This window comes from Capsicum annuum, chromosome 6 (assembly GCF_002878395.1).
Source record: "Capsicum annuum cultivar UCD-10X-F1 chromosome 6, UCD10Xv1.1, whole genome shotgun sequence".
In the NCBI taxonomy this organism is placed as follows: Eukaryota; Viridiplantae; Streptophyta; class Magnoliopsida; order Solanales; family Solanaceae; genus Capsicum; species Capsicum annuum.
This window is the reverse complement of record NC_061116.1, coordinates 76484519-76507144: the sequence shown is the minus strand read 5'-3', so window position 1 is coordinate 76507144 and position 22626 is coordinate 76484519. Positions and strand designations below refer to the sequence as shown.

The following is a 22626-nucleotide window of genomic DNA, read 5'->3' as shown; positions in this document are numbered from 1 at the left end:
AATGAAACCGTCGACGTGCATCTCCTGAACTCACTTGATCCCCATCCAGTTAACCCACTCTCCAGAGCTTAATTGTTGCACATCAAGGTGATGGCTGCGGGCACCATTCCAGGCGTTTCTTCCCTTCATTGACTCTTTAAAGGCCCAATGGGGCTTAACTTCTTCGAAATTGTCAGTGGTCTATTTTTGCTCGTCAAGTTTATTTTTGCCCATCAAATGAAATAAACTTCTATTTTTGCTCGTCAAGTTTAACGTTGCTACAGATGGAATAGAATTACATGAAAGAAAGTTGTTCACAGAGTCAAGAACTTGCATCGCCATTATATTCAAAGACATACGGATAGTACAGATGCCGGTCTTAATCCAAAACAATACAAGGAAAACCCAGCCGCAGAGGCTGAAGCACGGTGATATCAGGATTGGGTACTGGCAAACATTTTTTGACTCGTACCAGTTCTAAAAAAGTCGCGGTATTTCGAATTGTTTTTGACAAGACACCAAAGTCATATACCAATTAATTCCAAGCAAAACGTTTGAGTACATTTTCATCTCTATGTGCAACCATCCAAAAACATTCCAATTATATTTCAAATCAATCACTAGGAATTGCTCGTCAACTCAATAGTGAGAAATAGTTCATTTGAGACTTTTATCAAACACATTGTAGAATCCATCCCCGCAGGATTCTTCAGCAAGAATGCCCGATCTCGCGACCCCATCGACCAGCTTAAATCATTGCTCTAGCTGTAACACACAGAAGATTATAAATCATCCGTTTCAGTGGTGATTAAACAGACAAGTTCCATCAACAAGATTTGCACATTTAACAAATACCCAAAACCCCAGAAGCTTAAAAGATTCAATTCAAACCAAAACAGTAACAAACATAGGTAAGAAAAATAAAGGACTCTTTAAACTTTATGTAAGATTAAAAGGTGCAAAATGAATCGGCACAGGAGCTCCTGAAATTTGAGCCAAAACGAAAGGCTTGAAAGTTTGAGCAAAACGTTATAGAGTAAACTCATCTCTATTTGAGACCTTTCCAATTATATTTCAAATTAATCACTAGGAATTGCCCATTTAACAAATCCTTCAAAATCAAACCAAAACAGAGAAAAAAAACTGAAACTTGAGTAAAAATGTAAGGCGTAAGACTTTGAGCAATAAAGTTAGTCATATTCAAACTAATCACAAGGATTTGCCCATTTAACAAATACTCTGATTAAACCCATAACCTCAAGGCAAAGTGGTTTCTTCTTCAACTTAACACTAATAGTCTAAAATTTCCATATACTAATAAACAAGTCTTACAAGTTCAATAGCTGAGATATGAATATGCAAAATCAAAATCTAAACCTTATTACCATTCACCGACAATTACAAGTTCGATAGTCGAAATATGAAGATTGAACATCAAAATTCCAACTTTAATAGTGCATACGAGCAATCTACAAGTTTGGTAGCTGAAATACAAAGATTAAATACAAAATTGAAACTTTTCGCCGTATACAACAATTTACAAGTTCAATATCCTAAATACGAAGATTAAACACCAAAATCAACTAGTTAAATAGATGAATACGAAAATTCAATATCAAAATCTAAACAGCCGTTTGGCACGAAAACTAAAATTTTCAGGAGTTAGAGTTGGAATTATGTTTGACCATGTTTTTTTAAAAAAAAAAATTTGACTTTTGAAAAAAAAAATTTAAATATGATTTTATGTGGTAACTTTTATAAACTATCAAAATCACTCAACTAAAATATACTTACTAATGGAAAAACAACATAATTATCCACTATTATAAAAATAATTACATATATATGGTCATATTTAATGAATTTTAATTATGACATATATAATATTTATATTAATAGTCGTTTTTTCATATTTGAAAATTTTAAATATGAATGTTATATTAACAGATCTCTGCTTCCTGTTTTTTACGTAACAAATATTATCTTCAAACAGATTTATTTAATTTATTTCCTTCATTTTCCGTTCCTAAAAAATAAGAAATGATGAGTTGTTATTAAATTTTAGGGTGCTGCTAATTTATTTCTTTAATTTTCTTATATATGAAAGATTTGACTGTGTGTGAATAAATTATTTCTATGTAAAACATGCTTTGCATATTTATGGTATATTTATCATATACCATAAATATATAAATATGCTTAGTATTTTTCTTTATACTTTATATTTTTATATATGTGTGTATATGATATATACATGGTATAAACTTCATATATAAATACTTTGTATATTTATATTATAAATATACTTAGTATGTTTCTTAATACATTGTATATTTATATATGTGTGTATATGATATATACATGGTATAAACTTTATGTATAACATACTTTGTATATTTCTATTATAAATATAATATTTTATATATTTATGGATATAAATATAAATTAGCAGTAAAATAATGTCTTAAATAAGAGAGAGAATTAAATAAGGGATAAAAATAATGATGAGAGAGAAAAAAAGATATATATTAATTAGGATAGCATTAAGTTTGAAATTATAATTATCTTATTCTTTAAAACTGCTATATACGTAATATTGAAAAAGTAATATTATAAGGAGAGTTTCATGTAAAATTTAAAAGATTGGGTTATATGTAATAATAATAAAAGTTGGAATTGGAGTTGGAAAATTATGAAAACAAAAAAAACCTGTTTTCCCTTTTCAGAAAAAAATTTCGGAATTATTTTTCAAATTTTCATGGACAAACACCACAATTTTCAACTCCGAAATTTTTTTTCGAAAAAAAGAGAAAAATTTTCATGACCAAACGAGCCCTAAACTTTGTTGTATAACAATAATTTATAGGATGAGGATGGGATAGACCAAGTTAGCATATGGATTACTTATCCCACCGTATATGTGACATAAATTATCATAATAGAAAAGACTCAAATATGTCATTTAACTATCAGAAATGACTCATTTATGTCATCCGTTAAAAGTTTGGCTCATTCATGTCATCGCCGTTATAAAATCGGCTCATCCATGCCATTAATTTTTAACGATAGTTTTCAAAAATAACTTTGCCACGTGACCTTTTATTAAAGGTCCACGTCTTTATTAAAATAAGAAAAAAGGCTTAAATATGTCAGAACTATCAGAAAAGACTCATTTATGCCATTAGTTAAAAGTTCAGCTCATTCATGTCATCGTCGTCATAAAATTAGCTCACTCATGTCATTACTTTTTAATAGTGCGTTTTCAAAAACTGTTTTTGATGTGGCCTTTTATTAGAGGTTTGCGACATGAATTAAAATAAATCAATATTAATTTCAAATATCTTAGATTCATTAAAAACAATCGTTTCATTTAACATAACCCGACTCACACCCATTCAAGTATTTTTTTCCTACAACAACAACTATTTTTTTATCAGAAGAAATAGTGATTAATGTATATCCTTTGGCTATTTCTAGTTGATTCTAAATCATTATAAATATTACGCTTAATAGAAATCTCAAAAATTCTATCCTACATTTTAATTTCAGTGACTCCAATATATACTTCGAAGTTGTAAGAAAATAAGTCAATGAACGATTAGTGCAAACAAGAAAAAGAAAGAGGCATACCAATAGAGCTTCTTCAATATTCTCCCATCATGAATTAAGGGAGCATATATCATTGAAAAATAATTTCTAAATAACGGCTTAAAAGAAATCTGTTATCCCAAATATCCCGCTGTGTATATGAGATAATTTCTCCCATCACGAATTAGTGGAGCATACATTGTTGAAAAATTATTTTCAAATAACGACTTAAAAGAAGTCTGCTATTTCAATTATCCCGCCAAGTATTTGTGATAACTTCTCCCATCATTATGATATATATGCTGAAATAAATAATCTCGATACTAACTAATTTCAAATATTTTGAAATTAATATTGACTTCTTTTAATTAATGGTGTGGACTTATAATAAAAGACTACGTGACAAAGTTATTTTTTAAAAATCCATCATTAAAAAGTAATGGCATGGGTGGGTTGATTTTATAACGGTGATGGCATGAATAAGCCGAACTTTTAACTGATAGCATAAATGAGTCATTTCTAATAGTTCAATAACATATTTGAGCCTTTTTGCTTATTTTAATTAATGATGTGGACCTCTAATAAAAATCACGTAGCAAAGCTGTTTTTCAAAACCACCGTTAAAAAATAATGGCATGAATGAACTGATTTTGTAATGGCAATGACATAAATGAGCTCAACTTTTAACTGATCACATATAGTTCAATTGCATATTTGAGCCTTTTCCCTTGTCATAATGGTATTAATTAAGAGACTAACTTATATCCCTAACCAAAAGCACTATAAGATAACGTTGCATATTATCTCGGGATTACAAACAACCCCTAATAGCTGAAATACAAAAAAAGGGGTACCTGAGTAGCGAGAACTTGGAGAGCAGAACTGGAAACACGATGAACAAACTTTCATTTCACATATTCAAGATAATTAGGACTAACTTCCCTTGGAAGAAAGAAATTTTGACCAATTTTTGAACTGTATCTTCAAAATTAGAGTCGAAATGGGATATTGAAAAGGCATAGCGTCAACAGAGGCCAACTTTAAGTCTTTGCCATCCCAAATATACCTAGAATGACTATTTGAATTGCGAACTGAAACTGGAAGATATAAAGGCAAAGTGATTTCTTCTTGCTTATTCAGCAAGAACAAGCTAATCTCAAGAGATTCATAATTCAAACCAAAAATGAAGCCCAACAGGAAAAAGCAGCTAAGATCACCAAGACAAGGGAAAAAAAACCCCATTTACCCAAAATTCAGCAAAAAAAAAAAAACAGAAATCTGAGCCAAAATGAAGAACAACATGAACAAACAGAAATCGCCACGAGAAGAAAAACAAGAAAAGGAACTCCATTTACCCAAAATTCAGCATAAAACAGAAATCCAAGCCAAAAAGATGTCCAACCAGAACAAGAAGTAATAATCACCAGAAGAAAAACAAGAAAAATGAATCCCATTTACCCAAGATTCAGCACAAAACAGAAATCCGAGCCAAACATGTAGTCAAACCCGAACAAGAAGTAAACATCACCAGCAGAGAAACAAGAAAAAAAACCCCAGAAACCTAAAATTCAGAAGAAAAAAAAATAATAATTTATGTACACTCATCTCAATGTGCAACCATCCAAAAAGGCCGAAACTTTCCAACAATATTCAAATCAGTCACCAAGATTTGTTCTTTTTAAAAAATACCATCAAACCTCACAATCTAAAAAATTCCAACTTCAAACCAAAACAACCCAAAATTGAAATCTGTTCACGGCATACCTTAAATCCTCGTTCAATATCATCACAAGGGATCATAATGTCATCATCAAGCTCAAGAACGGCTCTTGTCTTTATAGAAGAATCAACCTTGAATCGATTGGTCAGTGAGTTTCTTTCCTCTACTCTAATCCTTACTGGCACTGCGGAATCAAACTCACTCAATTCGGGAGGTTGTCCTTTGTTCCACACTACAACAATTTGACGCACTGAAGAACATCTTGAGTAAGCTTGACATACATTTTCAGATTCCAGATACGAGCATCATAGGTCATTGTTAATAAATTGACCTGAAATTACTGACCATGTAATACGTAAGCTTCATGCGCACCACTACCTCCAAATATGTAATTAACTCCAGTACACATTAAGACCACTGTTACTAAAAATGTTACAGTAAGAACCAAGGATCTACTACACGTGTTTGGTTGTTATTCTGGCACGGAGTGATGAGCTTGCTCTATTCAAGTGGCTGCAGAACAGTCTCGTTCTAGAATAGAACAAGCTTGACTGTTCCAAATTCAATGATGCATCACTCCTCTTTCCGACATTATGTGGCCACCAACTTAAGGGAACTAAACCTTTAACAGCTCCAAGTAACGCATCGAACGGTATAACCAAAGCTGCAACACCCTAGACTGATGCACAACCTAAAAGAGGGAGCAGCAAAGACTCTTGCCGTTAAAATGTATAAGGACCTATATATTTACCTTGTAAAGAAAGGAAACTGTACCAAGAACGAAAATTAAGTAATAGAAACTTATAAGAGCATAACCATGTATAACATGGTATCAGTAGTGTGCAAAATTCTAGTGAGATAACACATAGTAAATTTTATCAACTAATAAATGTCTAGAATAGAAGAGAATATGAATATTCACGCAGGCACCCATGATCCCTGCACACATACGTATCCAGAGTTTGAATATCCTTCCCTTCCCTCCGGACCCCTTTTTTCCACCTTCAACCTCATTATTAAGAATTTTACACATCAAGTCTAACGTTGTTACAGATGGAATAAACTTACATGAATGAAAGTTGTTCACGGAGTCAAGAACTTACATTTCCATTGTATTCAGAGACATACATACTGATAGGACAGATGCCGATCTTCATCCAAAGCAATACCTAACTACTCCCATGAAGCTCCTGTCACGACCCGAACTAGGGCTTGGCCGTGACGGACATCCCGAACCAAGAAGGCCCGGGCGTCCTACTCTATCTGTTAATCATGCAAAATATTCACATAATAAAAGAAGATGCGGAAATATAATCTGATACGGAAATATGGTCATACTCTGGATTAAGTTTAACAATAAGGAATGAAATCCGAAAATCACTAACAACATTTGGAACAGTCTACGAAATCTCTACTACATGATCTAAAGATAACTGTCTGAAAAGCTGGGACAAGGCCCCCAGTGGACCTAAATCAAAATAAATAACATAATCTGAAAGACATAGGCCTTCTGGAATAAAGAAGGCTCACAAACTGCACACATCACTGCTGTCTGAAAACTCTACGGCCTAGCAGGACCTGAACTGAGCTTTAGACCCTGGGAGGAAGGGGGTCAATATAAATATACTGGTACGCAAAGTAATCCAAAATAAAGCTTTTATATAAATAAAATAATGGAGAGCAATTTGTCCAAACATCATACATAAAATAGTTTTCAAAACACATGAGCATCGTTTTGATAATCATAAAAACCTTTCTATTAATGCAATTCTGATCTTCGTATTACTTATGAGTTAGGTGGTACAGGTGCTACGCCCCTACTAGCCTAAAACCCCACGGGCTATATGGAGTCCTCCATTGACTCGACGGGGAAGCCACCAACCCAAGTGTGCCGCAAGGGTTGGAGTGTCTGAGTCTAATACGCCACAGGGCACTAGGCCAGCGTAATATAATATACCCGGATCGGCAAATCACGTTTTTGGGCAATGAGTTGTCTGAACTAATGCATTCTTCGGGGGACCACCTAACATCTCTTTATGCCCAATTTTATCCATTTCTAAACATATATCATCCTGAAATCTTAAGTCATGAAAATCTGGTTTCTATGTTTGTCTGAGTCTGTTATGGCATTGTCTATTTTGGTATCATCATACCAAGACTTACAAGTCGTATTTCTGAGCCATAATGCGTTAAGTATAATTCTTTCATTAAAACTCAACTCAGACCACCCAATATTTGCAATAGAATGAGATGATTTCATGTTCCGAAACATAAGTCAAAACTATGCAAGAATTCTTCAAACATATGGTGGTCATGTGCTTTTGGCAAAACCATGCACTCTTTCATTAAATGTATATTCAACATTTATCAACATGCATAACCCTTTTTTTTAATTTCAAATCATATTCAAGTCATAGTATAAATCAAGACATTTCGTATCATGCTCTTCAAGATGCATTTCAAAACAATCCATAGTATATCATGAGTAAAGAAAAATCATAACAAGAGAGGGATTTTTCATGAGTCATGCTCTCAATTCAATCATCAATCTTTGAAACACTTGCTTACATATATATACAATTTTTAATCAATTTGGGGAAAGGGCTAAAAACCATAACAATACCGTCAAAACTTCTAAAAAACGATTATATTCATAAATCCAAAACCCCATTCTTAAAATCATGATTTCTTTGCCTATGAAATTTTAGAAAAATCCTGCGTACCTTAATTTATGACTCTTGAATGAACTCGTGTTTTGGGGATGCTATTCGAATAATTGATGGGTGCTTCTTGTAGCCCTCCCAATAGGGATTCCGAATCTCGAAGAATTATTGAAAACCCACGATAAAATCTTAGGATATTTGGGTTTTAGTTTGAAACCCTAGAGAGAGTTTCTTGAAATTTTTTGAAGAAAATTTAAATAATGTGGTCACTTGGGAGAAAAATCCCATGTTTAAGCTGAAAAGGGCGTGAAAATTACCCAACATACCCTTAATGAGATGGAATAAAATATAACTAGGAGTTCGATTTTATGGACCACCGCGATGCACCACTATCGCGGTGGCTCACTGGAAAATAACGAATGGGATTCTTGGGGTCACCGCGATGCGGAGCCATCGCGTTGTCCCACTGGTTGGAACCTGGAACTTCAGCACGACACGCCACAATCATGCTAGGCTACTGGAATTTGATAATTGCTAAATAGACCCCCTTCGCGATGCGCCAAACACTAAAATGACGATTTTGGTTCTAGCACGAATGTGAGGTGTTACATTATCTCCCCCTTGGGATCATTCGTCCCCAAATGATGGGTAGGAACGTTTAAGCTTAAAGGTATGAAATAACGCGGACATGATGTGTCTTCTAAGAAAGGATATAATTGATCTGAAATATTTAAACTTCTATCATGAAACTGAATTCTGAGCTGACTTGACTTTACTTGCTTCAAAGAGCTTATTCATGTAGAGAGTTTATGATTCCCACCAAAGTATTTATGCTCAAATCACACACATTGGATTTGGAAGTGATAACTTATGTAAGTAAAAATTATGAGGAAATAAGATTTAAATTGTACAAAAGTATTACACTGTCTGAGCTAAAATAGCTGGAAAAATTTGAGATTATGTGCTGAACTCTTATGAACGGAGTCATGACTGAATAACTGAATCTGAAATATGATGCTTGGACTGAATTGAGTTTGTAACTTAGACGGATAGAATAGATTATCTTTTGGAATGGTCATACGCATTAGACTTCAGATAGTAGGACTGGGTGAAGAGGTAGAAAACCACAGTAACTTGTCTGCCTGACTATTAAACTGAATTATACTGTACACTTATATTTAACTTGAGTATCTCTTCAACACTCTTTCTAAAGAAGTTCCAGTAGCATTAGGGAGTAAAAACTCCCTGACATGAGTTACACAAGATATCCAACTAAGGAATCACAACAATGACACTACTCTGTAGCATGAAATATAAACATATAACTCATAAACTAGGATAGAATTACCAAATCTTAGGCAATGCAACTTCTTACTTTCGAGATTAGCCATACTTCAAAAATACTTTCTCAACTATACTTTCCCCTTAAACACCATGCTCATTGATTCCACTTATTTTCCTCACTTGGCTGCTGATATTTCCATCTACTAATGTCTAAAATGGACTAAATCCCCTCATCATCTTCAAGCCTAACTCAAAATCACAAGACGCACCACATAATACTGTAGTACTAGTCTGAATCATAAATTTACTACACCCTGCATTTCATAACTCCTAATCTCATGCCTAACTTTTTTTGCCACTCCAACACTCACCTTCAACTTCATATTAGACATTCACACACACTCAAAGCATCCATCCGCATGTATACAGACATGATATTCAAGACTATCTTCATACCCACATATACACTTCTAAACAAACACTCATAAAACATCTTTCTCCTAATCTCTAATACTTCAATCCATAACAACTTCCTTGCACTACTCAGATAATACATATAAATTATTCTCAACTAACCAAACCATAAACGAAACTTCACCTCAAAATTCTTTCAAACTTAAAAGCTTACATAAAACAAGCACACAACAATTTTTCCTAAATATGACACATAAAACTTCAACTAACCTTGACACGCATCAAAGACTCGGCCCCAATCTTACTCCACAATTACCGCCTTAACTCAAATAAGCATACAACCATCTTTTATCAATAAGAAATATTTACTCTTTCCTATCTAAACAACTATTCATCATCACTATCTCAACCTAAGGGAAAATTGTAATGCCCCGCAATTCGGGCTACAATACAGACCATCATTTCAATGCGTTGTTAATCTGAAAGCCATAAAATCCTATGCCAACACGGCATGTTAATTATCATGTAGCAATGTGAAATCCATGCAAGCTTGAATTTAGACCATAGAGGTCCCTCAACTCAAGGAAGAGTTGAAACTATTTTGATCGACTAAGTTTTAGTAGATGTTGTAAAGTGTGTCTAATTCCTTTGACCATAACTCTCTGTATATTTCAAATTACAGAACCTACTATGTGTCAAATGGTAGGTATTTAAGTTAGCTTTCTAACGATACCAAGTTGGCTAAAATTCAACACCCGAGCAAGAAGTTATGGCTTTTCAAAGTGATAAGCGACGCCTAACCAATCGCCCATGGCCACTAGAAAGCATAGGCGATAGCCTAGGCGGTACCTATGCGAACATAGGCGATAGCCTAGGCAGCACCTATGCGAACATAGGCGATAGCCTAGGCGGCGCCTATGTGAAGAAAGACGATAGGATGGGCGGTGCCTATGTAAGGAATTCTAGTGATTTAAACACTCCGTGTTGAGGACAAAGTGGTCCTTTTCCACCCTTACTTATCCCTAAAACATGAGATTTAGTTCCAAGGACCCCAAAATATATATATTCTTTCATCAAAAGTGCTCAAGATTCTCCTTAGGGTTTCAAAATAAAAACCCAAACTACTCAAGATTCAACCGTGGGTTTTAGAAACTAATTTCATATTTGGAATCCTCTCAACGTAGGCTTCAAGAAGCACCTAATATTCATAGTAATCGAGGTACGTGGGGTTATCCAAAAATCTCATGGGTGTAGTTTTATGAACATGCATGCTTTTAAATGGAGGTTTTAAATCAAATGCTAATATCTTGCTTTCAATATGATTTCTAAGTCATTTTCTTTATGTTATGGGAATTGTTTGCCTATATACTTCAATGGTTGAAACCATGCATATGTGATTTGAGATTTTCCATGGAAGTTTGATAAATATGAATGATGAATTGTTTTCCAATTCCCATGATAATGTTTCGATACTCCATATTGTATTGTGATCAACAAAAGAGAGCATGAATTCAAAATAAATATTGTTCACCACTTATAAATGATGAAGCACCTTGATTTTTACATGATTATGCATATGTGGATGTGATATTGATGACTTGCAAGTCGCGTATGATGATACCCTTCAAAATATGATATGCGATTGAATAAGATGAAATTTGAATGCATTGATTTTACATGAGAAAGGTGGATGCCCGAAGAAGGCGTTTGAGACACAAACGGGTCATCGCTGGAATAACGTGTTTGCCGACACGGAATATTGGTACCATGCTTTATGGTCTTGCGTACCTGATATTATATTATCCAAAATTAAAATTATGGTTAGGAGCCATGCTTTATGGTCTTGTGCACTACCATATTTAATTTGGGTTGAGACACCATGCTTTGTGGTCTTGTGTGTCTCTCCCTTACTTATACTCTAATCTCGGCGGCAATCGAGGTTTGACAGTTGGTGTAAATTATGTAGGGCATTCCACCTAGCTCAGTTGCATTTCATTATTATTGAGAAAACTATTGCATTATACCCATGTGCTTTCAAATGATTTGATACGAAATTGCTTTATAATGGCTCTCAATTATACTTTGTAAAAATATTATATTTTGTTTTGATATCTTTGCGTGCCAGTACTTTTGTGCTAACCCCCTTCCCTCTCCGACCTCTCAGGTTTAGAGGCCCCATCTAGGGATCAAGAGAACCAGTAGATCTTTCAGAAGAAGTTGCAGAGACAAGTGGTGAGCCTTCTATGTTTCGGAAGGTATTATGTCCTGCAGTCTTTTTATCTTATATTAGTTTTGGGTCTGCTGGGGGCCTTGTCCCAGTTTTCAGATAGACATTATTTTAGTCATGTAGTAGAGATTTCACAGACTATTTTAAAGATGTTGATTTAGATTGTGGGACACTATTTCCCCATTTTCGTTTTCATATGATTCTTGACTATGTTTTCATTATATTGTGTTTCTTCCACATTACTTTGATCATATGAATTAGGTGCATGATTATAGATAGATAGGGGTGTTTCGGGCCTCCATGGTTTGAAATGCTCGTCACGACCAGGCCCTAGTTTGGTTCGTGACAAACTTGGTATCAAATCACGATTCATGGTCTCAGGGTATCTGAGAAATCGCGTCGAATAGAGTCTTGTTTATGGGTGTGTAGCACGCCACACTTATAAGCAGGAGGCTACTAGGCATTTACGAAATGTGTCCCTTCTTTGTGATTTAGTTCATGCTTCAGAGTCTGAACTGTCCCCTAATCAATGATCACTTGTGTTTCAGAAAAACACAGTTATGCCTCTACGTCGTATCATCGATCAGAATGCTTAGGAAGATGAGGTTCGTCCTACCCATGGGATGCGGACCCGTAATAGGGAAACTGTGGCAGACCTTATAAAACTAGATATGATAGACTTTGATGCCATCCTTAGGATGGACTGGCCCATTCGTGTTATGCCACCCTTGATTGCAGAACCCGAATGGTCACTTTTTCTTTCCCGAATGAGACACCAGTTGTTTGGGCAGGGAGTTCTGTGGAACCTAGAGGTCACTTTATCTCTTATCTTAGAGCCCGAAAGCTTATATCCAAAGGTTGTATGTATTATCTAATTCGAGTAAAAGATTTAAAAGTTGGAAACCTTCCTTTGCAGTCAGTCCCTGTAGTGAATGAATTCCCAGAAGTCTTTCCCGAAGATCTCCCAGGGATACCCCCTGATAGGGAGATAAATTTTGGCATTGGTGTGTTGCCAGACACTCGTCCTATTTCTATTCCGCCATATAGAATGGCTCCTGCGGAACTAAAGGAGTTAAAGGAACAGCTTGCAGACCTCCTAGACAAAGGTTTTATTCGTCCTAGTGTTTCCCCATGGAGTGCACCCGTGCTCTTCGTGCGAAAGAAGGATGGGTTCCTTCGGATGTGCATAGACTACCGTCAGTTGAATAAGGTCATGATTAAAAATAAATATCCTTTTCCTAGGATTGACGACCTTTTTGACCAACTTCAGGGTGCCAAGTGCTTTTTAAAAATAGACCTTCGTTCGGGTTATTATCAGTTGAAAATTAGGGAGTCAGATATACCCAAGACAACCTTCCGAACCTGATATGGTCACTACGAATTTCTAGTCATGTCTTTCGGGTTGACTAACGCCCCTGCAGCCTTCATGGATCTTATGAATAGAGTGTTCCGTCAGTTTTTTGACTTGTTCGTCATTGTATTTATTGATAATATTCTGATCTATTCTAAGAGTAAAGAGGATCACGCCAATCACCTTTGAATTATCCTTCAGACCCTTAAGGATCATCAGCTGTATGCCAAATTTTCTAAGTGTAAATTCTGGTTAGACGCTATTGCCTTCCTGGGGCATATTGTGTCCAGTGACGGGATAAGAGTGAATCCCCATAAAGTTGAAGCAGTGAGAAAATGGCCCAGGCCCACAACTCCAACTGATAGTTTGAGCTTCTTGGGTTTGGCGGGGTATTACAGAAGGTTCGTAGAGAGTTTTTCTTCCATAGCTGCTCCGCTTACTAAACTGACTCAGAAAAAGATGAAGTTTGTATGGTCTGACTTATGGGAAAACAGTTTTGAGAAATTGAAGGACAAGCTGACTACTACTCCTATTTTGACCCTTCCCGAGGGTGTAGATGATTTTGTGGTTTATTATGATGCATCCAGTGTGGGACTTGGTTGTGTATTGATGCAACGTGGTAAGGTGATAGCTTATTCATCTAGGAAGCTAAAGGTTCATGAGCGCAATTACCCCAATATGACTTGGAGTTAGCAGCCGTGGTGTTTGCACTTAGAATCTGGAGGTACTATCTCTATGGAGTGCATGTTAATATTTATACTGACTATAAGAGTTTACAGTATGTTTTCTCACAGAAAGAATTGAACCTCAGGCAGAGGCATTGGATGGAGCTTTTAAAAGACTATGATATGAGTTTGCATTACCATCCGGGCAAGGCAAATATTGTAGCCGACGCCCTCAGCAGGTTGTCTATGGGCAGCCTTTCTCATGTAGAAGAAAGAAAGAAAGAGATGGTGAAGGATATTCACCGCCTTGCAAATCTAGGAGTGCGACTCTTAGATTTCGAAGATAGAGGGGTGATTGTTCATAAGTTAGCTAAGTCATCTCTTTGTACTAAAGTTAAGGAGAAACAGGTTGAAGATCCCATCTTGATGCAAATCAAGAAAGATGTGGGTCAATAAAAGGTTATGACGTTTGAAATTGGTGGCGATGGTATTCTGAGATTTCAGGGTAGGTTGTGCGTTCCGAATGTCGATGGGCTACAAGAAAGAATCCTTAATGAGGTGCACACTTCGAGGTATGTCATTCACCCAGGCTCTACTAAGATGTACCATGATCTGAAAACCTTGTATTGGTGGAATAACATGAAACGTGATGTAGCTGATTTTGTGTCCAAGTGTTTGAACTGTCAACAAGTGAAGGTAGAACACATGAGGCCAGGTGGTACTTCCCAAGAGATAGCCCTACCTTTATGGAAGTGGGAGATAATAAACACGGACTTCATTACAAGACTTCCGAGATCCCGAAACTAGAATGATTCTATATGGGTGATTGTAGATCGGTTGACCAAGTCAGCCCACTTTTTGCCTGTGAGGACTAATTATTTGAGAGAGGTTTATGCTAAGATTTACATTGAGGAGATAGTTCGATTACATGGGGCACCAGTGTCCATTATATCCGATAGAGGTATGCAGTTTTCATCTCAGTTTTGGAGATCTTTTCAGAAGGGTTTGGGTACACAAGTGAATTTCAGCACAGCTTTCCATCATCAGACGAATGGGCAAGCTGAGCGTACTATTCAGACCCTTGAAGATATGTTGAGGGCATGTGTCATTGATTTCAAAGGCAGTTGGGTAGATCATCTGTCACTGGTTGAATTTGCTTACAATAATAGTTACCATGCCAGCATCAAGATGACCCCTTTTGAGGCTTTGTATGGGAGGAGATGTAGGTATCTGGTAGGATGGTATAAAGTAGGTGAGACTCAGTTGTATGGGCCTGATCTTGTTCATCAGGCGATGGAGAAAGTGAATATCATTAGAGAATGACTCAAGACTGCTCAGAGTCGTCAGAAATCCTATGCCGATGTTTGGAGAAGAGAACTAGAGTTTGAAATTGGTGATTGGGTGTTTCTCAAGGTTTCTCCTATGAAAAGACTTATGCGGTTTGGAAAAAGGGGTAAATTGAGCCCTCGTTATGTAAGGTTATATCAGATTTTGAAAAGGATTGGTACAGTTGCGTATGAGTTAGAATTGCCTGGAAGTTTGGGTTTCGTTCATCCGGTATTCCATGTATCCATGTTGAAGAAATGCATTGGAGATCATTCTATGGTATTGCCAGTAGAGGGTATCAAAGTGACAGACTCTTTGTCTTATGAAGAAGAGCCCATTGAAATTTTAGATCACCAAGTTTGAAAGCTGAGGAGCAAAGAGATAGCCTCAGTAAAGGTACTATGGAGGAATCAGAAAGTCAAAGAAGCAACTTGGGAGTCAAAAGATGACATGAGAATTAGATATCCCAATTTGTTTACTTCGATGAAGGAGGAGGCAGAAGGTACTATTCCTATCTTATCTTTCCTAGTCCTTTATTATGCTTAAAATCGTATCTGTCTGTGTCCCGCATCATCATTCGGGGATGAATGATCCTAAGGGGGAATAATGTAACGTCTCATAATTCAGGCTGCAATATAGACCTTGATTTTAATGCGTTGTTAATCCTGAAGCCATAAAATCCTATGCCAGCACGGCATGTTAATTATCGTGTAGCATGTGAAATCCACTCAAGCTTGAATTTAGACCATAGAGGTCCCTCAACTCAAGGACGAGTTGAAACTATTTTGATCGACTAAGTTTTAGTGGATGTTGTAAAGTGTGTCAGCTATCTTCAACCATAACTCTCTATAAATGTCGAATTAGGGAACCTTTTATGTGTCAAATGATAGGTATTCGATTTAGCTTTCCAACGATACCAAGTTGGCTAAAATCTGACATCCGAGCAAGAAGTTATGGCCTTTTAAAGTGATAAGCGACGCCTAACCAATCGTCCATGGCCACTGGAAAGCATAGGCAATAGCCTAGGCGGCGCCGATGTGAACATAGGCGATAGCCTAGGCGGCACCTATGCGAACATAGGCGATAGCCTAGGCGGCGCCTATGTAAACATAGGCGATAGCCTAAGTGGCGCCTAGGTAAAGATAGGTGATGGGATGGGCGGCGCCTATGTAAGGAATTCTAGTGATTTAAATACTCCGTGTTGAGGACAAAGTGATCTTTTTCCACCCTTACTTAGCCCTAAAACACGATATTTAGTTCCAAGGACCCCAAAATACATATTCTTTCATCAAAAGTGCTTAAGATTCTCCTTAGGGTTTCAAAATAAAAACCCAAGCTACTCAAGATTCAACCGTGGGTTTTAGAAACTAATTGCATATTTGGAATCCTCTCAACGTAGGCTTCAAGAAGCACCTAATATTCATAGTAATCGAGGTACGTGGTGTTATCCAAAAATCTCATGGGTGTAGTTTTATGAATATGCATGCTTTTAAATGGGGGTTTTCAATCAAATGCTAATATCTTGCTTTCAATATGATTTCTAAGTCATTTTCTTTATGTCATGGGAATTGTTTGCCTATATACTTCAATGGTTGAAACTATGCATATGTAATTTGAGATTTTCCCTGGAAGTTTGATAAATATGAATGATGAATTGTTTTTAAATTCCCATGATAATGTTTCGATACTCCATATTTTATTATGATCAACAAAAGAGAGCATGAATTCAAAATAAATATTGTTCACCACTTGTAAATGATGAAGCACCTTGGTTTTTACATGATTATGCATATGTGGATGTGATATTGATGACTTGCAAGTCGGCTATGACGATACCCTTCAAAATACGATATGCGATTGAATAATATGAAATTTGAATGCATTGATTTTACATGAGAAAGGTGGAAGCCCGAAGAAGGCGTTTGAGACACAAGCGGCTCATCGCTGGAAGAACATGTTTACCGATGCAGAATATCGGTACCATGCTTTATGGTCGTGCGTACCTGATATTATATTATCCCAAATTGGGATTATGGTTAGGAGCCATGCTTTGTGGTCTTGTGCACTACCATATTTGATTTGGGTCGAGACACCATGCTTTGTGGTCTTGTGTGTCTCTCCCTCACTTATACTCTAATCTCGGTGGCAACCGAGGTTTGACAGTTGGTGTAAATTATGTAGGGTATTCCACCTAGCTCAGTTGCATTTCATTATTGTTGAGAAAACTATTGCATTACACCCATGTGCTTTCAAATGATTTGATACAAAATTGCTTTATAATGGCTCTTAATTATACTTTGTAAAAATATTATGTTTTGTTTTGATATCTCTGCGTGCCAGTACTTTTGTGCTAACCCCCTCCCCTCTCCGACCTCTCAGGTTCAGAAAACCAGTGTAGGGGTCAAGAGAACCAGTAGATCTTTCAGACGAAGTTGCAGAGACAAGTGGTGAGCCTTCTATTTTTCGAAAGGTCTTATGTCCTGCAGTCCTTTTATCTTATATTAGTTTTGGGTATGCTAGGGGCCTTGTTCCAGTTTTCAGATAGACATTGTTTCAGTCATGTAGTAGGGATTTCGCAGACTATTTTAGAGATGTTGATTTAGATTGTGGGACACTATTTCCCCATTTTCGTTTTCATATGATTCTTGACTATGTTTCTGTTATATTGTGTTTCTTCCGCATTACTTTGATCAAATGAATTAGGTGCATGATTACCAGACAGATAGGGGTGTTTCGGGCCTCTATGGTTCGAAATGCTCATCATGGCCAGGCCCTCGTTCGGGCCGTGACAAAAATGTCACTACAAATTGGAATGTCGGGATCCGGAACATAAGGAGAGCACTAAGAATAACTTGATACCCTACTGAGACATGAGGAATTGAGCACTCACTGCATGGAATCATTAAAGAGATCTAATCTGAGGACGTACCTAATATGAATCTGAATTTTCACTAATCGTTAAGAGTATCACATGTGCACAAGAGTCATGAACTGGATGACCTGAATTTTTGAAATTCATAACTTACGGAAAGTGATTCTGACTGCTGAACAAACTGGGAACTCATCATACTAGGAACTAGGAAAGTACATGGTTCCTTATAATATGCATGAACACGAACTATGATCATGAAGCTGAAATATAAAGCACGAGTATGTATCAGAATAACTGAAGTAAACTGCTTAAATAAGAATAGATTGAGCATCATTCTTTCTCACGGCCAATTCCACAACTTATTTGTACATCTATTATCATCTAAAAAGTTGACTTGGTTACTCATTCTATCATCTCTCCCTTAGATTTAATCCCCTACTCTAATTCTGTGAACTACTATATACACTCTGGTATAAACTGAAATCACTTTACTCTAGAGTCGGGGATATAACAATACATATAAAACTAAACTTACCCTGTAAGACGGTATCTTCATGTATAACAACCAATGCTAATACCTCCTTCTAAGATTCAACCCTAAGGTTTCTATAGCCCCAAAAGTCATCATATAACATCTTAAACATTCACCAACATAGATTTTTCTAACACTAAACATGGATATCTCCAAACCTTTGATGGACCATACCATTTCTGTCATAGTCTACCAGCATCATGATTTCAAACTTATATCTCTCTACTATGAGAATCAAGATCATATCAAAAGGCTTAACATTATCTATCAAAACTCCTTAACTTTGCTATTTAGAACACCATATACTGTCTAACTAGTCTTTCTCCACCTAGCAACTCAACGGCACCATTAGCCACACACAGCATGTAATACCCTTAGAAAAATACCGCAACCTCATATCACCTTGGCATACTTCTACTTCATATATACAACATCATACTTCATTACGAATCAAATAAATGTAAGCTCTTGCATGCACTGTTCAAGCCTATTAGATCACTTTCACACAACTAACACCCCCCACATCAATTCATTATATCTAATCAATTTGGGAGAAGGTCTAAAGACCAAAACAATACCATCAAAACTTCTAAAACACGATTATATTCATAAATTCAAAATCCCATTCTTAAAATCATGATTTTTATGCTCATGAGATTTTAGGAAAACCCCGCATACCTTAATTTATGATTCTTGAATGAACTCATGTTTTAGGAATGTTATTCGAACAATTGATGGGTGCTTCTTGTTGCCCTCCTAATGGAGATTTCGAATCTCGAAGAATTATTGAAAACCCACGGTGAAATCTGCGGATATTTGGGTTTTAAGTTTGAAGCCCTAAAGAAAGTTTCTTGTAAATTTTTGAAGAAAATTTGAATAATGTGGTCACTTAGGAGAAAAATCCCATGTTTAAGCTGATAAGGGGGTGGAAATTACCCAACATACCCTTAATGAGATGGAATAAATATAACTAGGAGCCCGATTTTATAGGCTACCGCGACATGTCACTATCACAGTGGCTCACTGGAAAATGACGAATGGGATTCTTAAGGTCACCGCGATACGGAGCCATCGCGTTGTCCTGCTGGTTGGGATCTGAAACTTCAGCGCGACACGCCAGAATCGTGCTAGGCTACTGGAATTTTACAATTGCTAAATAGACCCCCTCCGTGATGTGACAAGCACTAAAATGGCGATTTTTGTTCTAGCCTAAAATGTGGGGTGTTACAGCTCCCTTGTTAGTACTACTCACAACTCGAATATCCCCTTGCATTATGATTTAATTCGTTGTTACAAAGAACAGGTAAAGGACATCTCCCCAAATTATAAACAAACACAGATTAAGAATGTCCCACACCATATCGGAATGGAAGAGAAGTTCAACCTTTAAGTTGCAAACAAAAAAAAAATTAATCACTATGAATTGGAAGCAACACGCTTGAGTACATTTTCATCTCTATTTGCAACCATCCAAAAACTTTCAAATCAATTACTACGAATTGCTCACCAAGACAATTTCAACTTAATTTTGAGAAATAGTTCATATGAGACTTTTACCAAACACAGTGTAGACATCCATCCCCATAGGATTCTTCAGCATGAATGACATATCTCGCGACCCCATCAACCAGCTTAAATCATTGCTCTAGCTATAACATACAGAAGATTATAAAAAAAATCCATTTTAGTGGTGATTAAACAGACAAGTTCTGTTACGACCCGAACCGGGGCCCTGGTCATGACGGACATCCCGAACCATGAAGGCCTGAGAGCCCTTCTAACTTGTACTTATATACATAGTTCATATATAAATAGGAAATGCAGAAATAAAATCTGCTACGGAAACATGGTCATAATATAAATTTAGTTTAACAATGAGGAATAAAATCCAATATCAGCTAAACATCGTCTGAAAACCGTCTGCAAAATCTCTACTACATGATCAAATAACAACTGTCTGGAAATTGGGACAAGGCCCCCAGTAGACCAAAATCATAGGAAATGCAGAAATAAAATCTGCTATGGAAACATGGTCATAATATAAATTTAGTTTGACAATGAGGAATAAAATCCAATATCAGCTAAACATCATCTGAAAAACGTCTGCAAAATCTCTACTACATGATCAAATAACAACTGTCTGGAAATTGGGACAAGGCCCCCAGTAGACCAAAACCATAGGAAATGCAGAAATAAAATTTGCTATGGAAACATGTTCATAATATAAATTTAGTTTAACAATGAGGAATAAAATCCAATATCAGCTAAACATCATCTGAAAATCGTCTGCAAAATCTCTACTACATGATCAAATAACAACTGTCTGGAAATTGGGATAAGGCCCCCAGTAGACCAAAACTATAATAAATAATAACTGTCTGAAAGAAACTAGGCCTTCTGAAAAATAAAAGGCTCATCAATTGGTACTCTTCACTCCTGTCTGATGAAATCTACTACTTATCAGGACCCCTAAACTGTACCTCAGAACCTGGAGGGAGGAGGGGACAATACAGATATACTGGTACGAAAAGTAATCCAAAATAAAGCTTTTATATAAATAAAATAGTTGAGAGATTATCATAATCATCATGAAAGATATCATTTCAAAACACATGGGCATTTTTTATAATCATAAAACTTTTCTGTCAATGCAATTTCTAATCTTTGTATTACTTCTAAGTTAAGTGGCACTTCCCTACAATTCTGATATTCTACAGGCGGTATGGAATCTGCCATTGACTTGGCGGGAAAGACCCCAACACAAGTGTGCCACAAGGGTTGGAGTTTCTGATTCTGATATGCCACACTGCACTAGGCCAGCATAATAAATATACCCAGATCGGCAAATTACGCTGTCGGGCAAAGAGTTGTCTGAACTCGTGCCTTCTTCGGGGAACCACCTAACATCTCCTTTTTCCTAATTTTATCCTGTTCTGAATCATGCATTATTCTAGTTTAAACACATTTGAAAATCTTGACTTCAAACATGCATTCTATTCTGTTCTAAATTACCATGGCATAATCTGAATTGGTGTCATCACACCAAGACTTGCAAGTCCTATTTCTGAGCCATAATGCATTATGCATGATTCTTTCATCAAACACTCAATTCAGACTACCAAATATGTAAATAGTATAAGAGATTTTATTTTTCGAAACATAAGTCAAAACTATGCAAGAATTCTTCAATCATATGGTGGTCATGTGGTTTTGGCAAAACCATGTACTCTTTCATTATATGCATATTCAACATTTATCAACATGCATAACCCTCTCTTTTGATTTCAAAACCATATTTAAGTCATAGAATAAATCAAGATACTTCATATCATGTTTTTCAAAATGCATTCAAAATGATTCGTAGCATATCATAAGTAAAGGAAAATCATTACAAGAGAGGAATTTCATTATAATTCATGCTCTCAATTGAATATTCATTCTTAAACACATTCATACATATATATAGAATTTCAAATCAATTTGGGGAAAGGCCTAAAGACCAAACAATATTAATTAAAGCTTCTAAAACATGCTAGTAATGGTAAAATTTAACCATTTCCGTAAAATCATATTTCTAAATCTTTAGCATGAGTTAAAAAATGTTTCTTTGCCCTTGAATTTTTAGGAAAACCCCACGTACCTTAAGTTATAAGATCTGAAAAATGAAATCCGGATCTAGATAGATGAAATCCAGATCTTGATCCGTTTCTTGAGTGTCTTCACTTAGGTAGATGAATTCTTGATCTATGGAAGGGAAGGAAACTTGAATCTTGATTTTTTTCTTGGAGATTTTAAACTTAAGTATTGATTTTCTTGATTTCTTGATCTTGGAGGAAACCCAAGTTTCCATCTTGTTCTTGAGAGTAGAGAGGATTGAGATGTTGTAAAATTGATAATATATGAATTATAATGCTTAGGGTTCAATTTATATTCGTGGAGAAGGTTTTTGGAGTGAGGGAAAGACCAAAATACCCCGAAACCATTTAGGAAATGCTGAATTTTAAA

The 22626-nt window shown here is 36.0% G+C and overlaps 1 long non-coding RNA gene across 1 annotated transcript; it reads right to left on the bottom strand.

Annotated features, from left to right (window-relative positions):
* Positions 1–292: 292 nt before the first annotated feature.
* LOC124899419 lies at positions 293–1654 on the bottom strand. Its single transcript, XR_007056890.1, has 2 exons — positions 1365–1654; positions 293–744 (listed from the first exon to the last, which is right to left on the bottom strand). It is a non-coding gene; the product is annotated as an uncharacterized LOC124899419 (long non-coding RNA).
* Between the last annotated feature and the right edge of the window lie 20972 nt (positions 1655–22626).